Raw genomic sequence first — 7,585 nt, 5'->3', positions numbered from 1 at the left:
ACCTTGAAATGCAAAATTTCCAAAAAACCTTGTATATACGTCGAGGCACAATTTAAAAAGAAATATACCTGTCAAATTTCATGGTAATCTATTGCTGCATTTCGCCATAATATTGCGGAACATATAAACATAAAGAGAAATGCAAAGCCGTCGACTTGAATCTTAGAACTCACTTCGCTCGGTCAACAAATTTAAATTTTAAGAAACCACAAATATCCTGGATGAAAAGGGGAATCAATTGCTATGTAGATTTGAATCTGAATGTCTAGGATACACTAAACAGTCCACTAAATTCATCATTTTTTCTCCACAGGTGAAACGTTTAAAGCTGGCATCAAATGATGTCACCACATTATTTACATATGTAAATTATATATTTATATATGTAAATCACGTGGATTGAAGGAGCGTTGTTTGTCATGTTGTTTGTTGATTGAAGGAAGATTCCATTTTACTATTTAAATAAATCATAATGTAATTTACTTATCTACTTCGAGATTTACATAGTGATAATAAGTAGGAAATGAAAATTTCATTAATATATAGCAAACACTTCAGTTGCTATGTAGGCCTACTGTATTGTACTCTGTAGTGTCTTATTTTCTACTAAAGTGATGAAGTATAAGAAAATACTATTATTCAGCATTGTTATGTATTATTTTCAATGTCATTTTTTTCTCTTTCTTTTCAATAATTCAAAATTTGTTATTATTTTAAATAAGTAGATAACTTAACTATTGTTTGTTTTTAATCATATTATTTGTATTATTTTTTTGTATTGTTATAATACTTGATAGAGAGTTGAGTGTAAGAGAGTGTCGACTGCACCCTAACTTCGCTCTCTAAGAAAAATAAAGGCAGTCATTCTATTCTATTCATGTCACCATAATATATATGTATATATATTAAAAAACAGATGACATTCAATTTATTAGTGCAAATGGAATACCTTCATCTTCATGTGTAGGCAACACACCACACCAACCTTGTTCCTGTGAGACTGACCTTGTCTCTGTGACACTCCACTTGTTCGAATGGGACTCCACCCCTCTTCTTGTTCCAGTGACACTACTTGTTCCAGTGAGACAGACCTTGTCTCTGTGAGACTGACCTTGTCTCTGTGAGACTCACCTTGTCTCTGTGGGAACTTGTTCCTGTGAGACTGCCATTTATAAAAATACTTGTTCCTATGAAACTTGTCTCTGTGACACTAATATCGTTCAAAAACACTACTTGTCTCTGTGAGAACTTGTCTCTGTGATACAGACCCGAATTTTCTCGTAAAGAACACCATAATGGTGGTGTGGCAATCTTTGTTAATGACAAAGTAAAAGATAGCTTTATAGATGTTGGCAGTTTTTGTTTGGAGGGTAAGCATGAGTTTGCATGCATTGCATTGCTACATGAACAGGTTTTTATTATTGTGGTATATCGACTTCCTAATCGACTGTGTGAATTGGACAGTTTCTTCCAAGTGCTTGAGGCTTTGCTTGACTGCCTTGAATCCCTGCACCCAGGCTTTGCATGTGTGTTGGGTGAAGATTTCAACATTAATGTACTTGTTGATGATAACAAAGATCTTTGTTAACCTGTTGAAGTCCCGAAATTTGTATTTGACAGTTAATCAACCTACAAGACTGGAAGCTTGCCTAGATAATGTTGCTACAAGTATGAGGCTGAATGATGATGTTTGGTCTGATGTCATACACTATTCACTCAGTGATCATGAGGCCATAAGATGTAGAGTGGTCCCCCCCCCCTCCACTGGTGGGCTCCTGCAAGGTGGACAGTTACCACTTGAACAGTCTGTGACTAGGGTAATTTCGAGGAGCGCTCTTGAGAGGTTTTGCTGTGCTATTGTTCATGTGAACTGGATCTTCCTGCTCCATCATCGCGATGCCCGGCTTGTGTTCTCAGCTTTCTTCAACTATCTCCTGTTTGAGTTTAACAAAGCATTCCCACTAAGGACTCTGAAACACACTGTGAAGAGTCATTCATCACCCTGGATTTGCCATGACTTGCTAAATCTGAGGGACCTGGTTTTAATGGCTTATGAAAGATTTCGGCAAGATGGTTCTGGTGACTCACAGGCAGCTTACTTGAGACTGAGAAATGATTACCATCATGAGGTTGCAAGGGAAGGCTTGCATACAATGCTGGAATTATCGGTGGGGCACCAAACAAGTGTTTGGCAGCATGGAAGGTGATTTGGAGTGGAACAAAATCATCTGCTCCTGCACGTGTTCCACTATCATTGGAGGAGCTGAACAATCACTGGGTGGACTCCATCCAGCAGACTTTAGAGCGGATTGCGGCATCACCAGAGGCATCAAAAACACCACTGGAGCTGCTGGAAAACATCAGGCGACCACCAGCGGCAGCCTTTGCTTGGCATGGAGTGACCTGTGAGGACATCCTCAGGATCTCAACCAGAATGAAGACCTCAACCAGCAAGGATTTTTACTTCATGTCTAGTGGTTTCTTAAAAAGGAAGGTGGACTCCAATTGAGCTCATAATTGTCCCACTCACATATTGTATCAACATTTGTCTGTCTCAATCTATATTTCCAGACCAGCTAAAATTGGCAAATGTAATACCTGTGTGCAAGAAGGGTGATAGGGGTGACCTTAATAATTATAGGCCCATTTCAATTTTGCCTATTTTGTCCAAAATATTTGAAATGGTGATAGCTGAGCAACTCTATGAATTTTGTGAGTTGAATAATCTGTTTGCAGGTACACAGTTTGGCTTCAGAGTGGGGAAGTCGACAGTGGAGGCTGTTGAACATATCTTGAGGACCTTGTTCTCAAGGTCCATGCAAGTTTCGAGAAGGGAGGCCTTGCTGGGCTCACACTGTGTGACCTTAGCAAGGCATTTGACACCCTGGACCATGCTACTCTTTTGGCAAAGCTTGCTTCCTGCGGAATTGATAACAGCCCTCTGATGCTTCTCCATTCCTACCTGGAAGGAAGTGAGCAGATAGTGCTGGTGAATGGTGTGAGGTCTCAAGTCAGATCAGTGAGCTGTGGGGTCCCCCAGGGCTCTGTACTGGGGCCTCTCCTGTTTCTCATCATGATTGATGATGTTGCCATTTTCAGAGACAGGACTGTGGTGTGTTATGCTGATGACACCTCAATGCTGGATATCAGTGGTGACATGACTGACCTGGGCGGAAAGATGTGTGCTTCTGAGAGGGCTGTTGCAGACTGGTTTTGGGCAAATCTCTTCCTTCTCAATGGCGAAAAGACCCAAAGAATTGTGTTTGGCCTCAGGAATGGAGTACTATATGATGTCCTTCCAGTGAAGCTCCTTGGCATCACTCTGGACCATATGCTTTCCTGGGGCAGGCACATTCAGGTAGTCTGTGGCAGGTTGAGCAGGGTGCTGTTTTTGCTCAGGAGCCTGAGAAGATGTGTACCAGAGGCCCATCTCTGCATGTGTTACTTTGCCTTCTTTTAAAGTGTGATGGCATATGGCATCACCTTGTGGGGTGGTGCCTCTGAGGTAAAAGATATACTGCTGGTGCAGAAAAAGCCATCCGGATTCTTTGTGGGGCAGAATTTTTATTGCATTGTAAGCCTCTTTTTGTGAGTGAAAAGATTCTTACTGTATTCAATCTTTAGATTTACAGGTCAGCTATAAAGGCATTCCACAGTGTCTGTACTTTGCCTACCAGGGGTGATGTGCATGATCATGGCACCAGAGGCAGTCTTGAAGAGGAGACTGAGGGCTTTCCTTCAGGAGAACCCCTTTTATTCTCTGAGGGAGTTCTATGATTGTGATCCTCAGTCTGTAAGTAGATACTTCTTGCATTAGTCTTGCTGCTTCTTCTGCTGCTGCTTTTTGTGTTTTGATATGTATCTTAGTTTTCGACCTGTCTCATGACAGTTTTTCATGTTCTTGACTTTTCACTTGTGGCCATACCTATGACCATGCCATGAACAAAAAACTCATTATTATGATTATTTTTCATCAACTTTCAGTATGAATATACAATCGGGTGTGTCTATTCTATAACTGGTCTGAGGGTACAGCCTATAGGGCTCAAAGACAGAATGGTAACTTGGCTAGTACCCTGGCACAAAAATCCGCCATCTTGTTAGAAAGTTCCACATTGTAAAGGGCCCTACACACCTATGGATTTGACCTGTGGCAGTCTGCGGATTTGCCCTGTGTCCTTAAATGACTTGGAGCAAAATCACTACACCAGCGGCTATATTACTCGGAATGGAATCATCAGCAAACATCAATCTGGATTCCGAGGAGGACACAGCACCACATCAGCTTTGCTCTGTGTCTCAGATGACATTCGAATGGCCATGGATAGGTGAAATTCAACACTGGTGGTGTTGATTGATTTCAGCAAGGCATTCAATTGTATCTATCACCTGCTGCTTTTGAAAAAACTGAAAAATTATGGTTTTTCTGAGAGTAGTGTGGCATGGGTGAAGTCATACCTTCTTGACAGACAGCAGTGTGTTCGATTGGACAGCACGTCTTGATGGAGGGTGGTCAACAGGGGGTACCTCAGGGTTCAGTTTTGGGACCACTACTGTTTAGTCTGTATGTAGATGATGAAACTGACTGACTCAGACACTCCAGATTCCATCTTTATGCAGATGACCTACAGATCTATAGATATATCAAGACTGATAACTTTGGTGAAGCAGTTACTCTTATGAATGAGGACCTGACTGCTGTCTTACTCTGGACAGCACAGCATGGATTGAAAATTAATGAATCAAAATCCAAAAAAATCGTTATAGGTAATAGAAGACTTTTGAACCAACTTGACTTTAACCATCGAAATTAACTCTCATAGACTGGATTATAGTGAAAACATTACAAACTTAGGACTTACATGAGTATGAGTATGACCTTGAGGTTGTGAATGAAAGTCATACATAATTTCGCTCCTGGGTTTTGGAAGATTTTGTGTTATAGTCACGGATAAGTACAAATTTTGTATTAATTTCATTATTAATTGTTTCTTGATCACGTTTTATCATTTTGTTTTAGATTTTAATTCTTAATTCTATTTTATAAGCCAAACATTGTTTAGAGGTTATTTTGAGGTTAGGTTTTCGAGATTTAAAAATAAACATAGATAGTTTACTTGACTAAAATTATAACCAAATTAAAATCCTATCATTTATAAATCAATTATTATTATTGCAAGTAATATAATTTCTTAGATAGGAAGATGAGCTCAAGTAGAACACCGAAGGTTATTAATAGAAATGTACACATAGCAGGAGTACTTACGCGTTCCCAAAACCAAAATTCAAAAACGCCAAAACCAAAAACCCCAGTTCCTCAAACTACTTTAGCCGAAAAAGTTGCTCAACTACAAAGTAGCCACACTAATTTAAAAAACCAATTAGAAGTAACTCTAAAAACGTCTGAGGAAGAAAGGTTAGGGATGGTAGAAGAAATTAAATCTTTGGAACTGATTATAAAATTACAAGATGAAGACCATAAAAAAGAAATACTAAATCTAAAAAATCAATGTAGTCTAATGTCGGAGGAAATAAAGAAACTAAAATCTAAATTTGATAATACTAAATGTATGATAGAACCTCCGTCCAAATGCAAAAAATAGAATCTAACCTAAATGATGGGAAATGCTCTGAAAATGGTCGAAATAAAACGTACAGTGAGGTTTTGAAGACAGCAACCAAAAATATAGCTGAGGGAAATAAAGATAGGAAAGGGAGAGTTCTGCTACTGACGTCCAGTCATGGACGTGATTGCAGTGATCTCCTTGATAAAAGATTGAAAAATAAATTTGATGTCCAATGTTTTTTCAAGCCAAGTGCATCAATTAATGCAGTTGTAGAGTCAGCTAGGGAACATACTAAAGACTTTGATGAAAATGACTATCTAATTGTACTGGGTGGCTCAAATAATATAAATGAACCTAACTTGAATCATCTTCCTCAAGTAACAGAAAAAATCAAGGAAATTGTGCCACTCAGCAAAAAAACAAACTTAATAATAAGTACCATTCCTAATAGGTTTGATAGGCCAGAATTAAATGAAGCAATCAATTCGACAAACAAATCAATCCATAATACAATCAACAGCCTAAAAAATAAGAATTCTAAACAACTGGGGATTTGTTTTCTAAATGAAAGGCTGAAAAGACATAACTTCACTAATCATGGGTTGCATCTAAATCGATCTGGCAAAGTAATCTTTTGTAATAGATTGGCAGAGCTGATTGAAAGCCGTTTGCAATCCTCTGGTTTAAAAACAGTCAAAAAAACAAATAACGATTTTTTAGTAAATTGGCTCAAAACAGGGAAAGGGATATAGCTACAAATGCTAGAGATAGAGTAGCACAAGATGGTAAGGTTTTTAGTATTTATCATCAAAATATTCAGTATCTTCGCAACAAAATTGACAGATTAGAAGTATTTCTTAAACAGGAGGATCCTGAAATTGTTATTTTCACAGAGCATGGCTTAAAAATAAAGGAAATAAATCAAGTTAGGATTCCAGGCTATTCACTGAGATCAGAATTTTGTAGAATAGCTCATAGAAGTGGTGGTGTATGTATATTCACTAGCAATGCTAAACATACCCAAACTTATGAACTGGATTTTGTTAAGAGATTTTCTGTTGAGATGGATTTAGAGGTGACGGGATTAAGGTTAAAAATTGATGATCGATTTGAGGTAGCAGTGTTAGGTATCTATAGGTCACCAAATGGAGACTGGCAAAAATTTTGTGAGCTGCTCCATACACTTTTGGAAATTAGAACCGCTCGTTTCACAAATGTTATAGTAGTAGGAGATTTCAATACCGATTTTGCCAGGCAGGATAAAATGACAGAGGATATTAGAGATATTATTAATATGAATAATTTAGAAATTAAGGTCCACGAATATACAAGAGTAACTCGAACTTCACAGACAATTATTGATAATATCCTCACAAATATAGAAGGTTGTAATGTCAGGTTAGGTAGCTCAGATCTATCAGATCATAACTATCAAATTTTAGATGTTAAGTTGCAGGGCCAGAATCCAAGCAGAAAAAAACTTTTGTGAAAGAAATTCAGCAATATGAGCTAGGAAATATAAATTGTTTGAAGCAGGAACTGCTTCAAGAAAATTGGAGTAGTGTTTATAACAGTTGTAACCTAAATTACAAATATAAGCAATTCATTGATACTCTAAGATTTCACATTAGTGTATGCTGTCCAATAAAAAAAGTCAAAGTAAAAAGTAAATTAAACAAAGTAGATGAATGGATAACTGAAGATATTCTTACTCAAAGAAATATTGTTAGGGAAGCTTATGAGGAATTTAAATTAGTGAGGGATGTTGTGAGTGAAGTCAAATACAAATGTCTAAAGAAAAACTATGCAAAAGAAGTGAGGAAAGCTAAGTGTAAGAAAACAGCTGAAATATTAACAACTAGTACCAATTTAAACTCTGCTGTTTGGGAGGTAATTAATAGAAATAAGAGAGCAGCTCAAAAAGATAGTTACTAATGTCCCTAGGATAATCGATGAACAGAAAATTTGTAGACCCCTGCTGATCTTCTTTACTAAATTTGAACCTGATCTGTCAATGA

The sequence above is a fragment of the Nilaparvata lugens genome, chromosome 7, assembly GCF_014356525.2.
Source record: "Nilaparvata lugens isolate BPH chromosome 7, ASM1435652v1, whole genome shotgun sequence".
Classification (NCBI taxonomy): domain Eukaryota; kingdom Metazoa; phylum Arthropoda; class Insecta; order Hemiptera; family Delphacidae; genus Nilaparvata; species Nilaparvata lugens.
The sequence above is the reverse complement of the archived record's forward strand: the minus strand, read 5'-3'. Positions refer to the sequence as shown.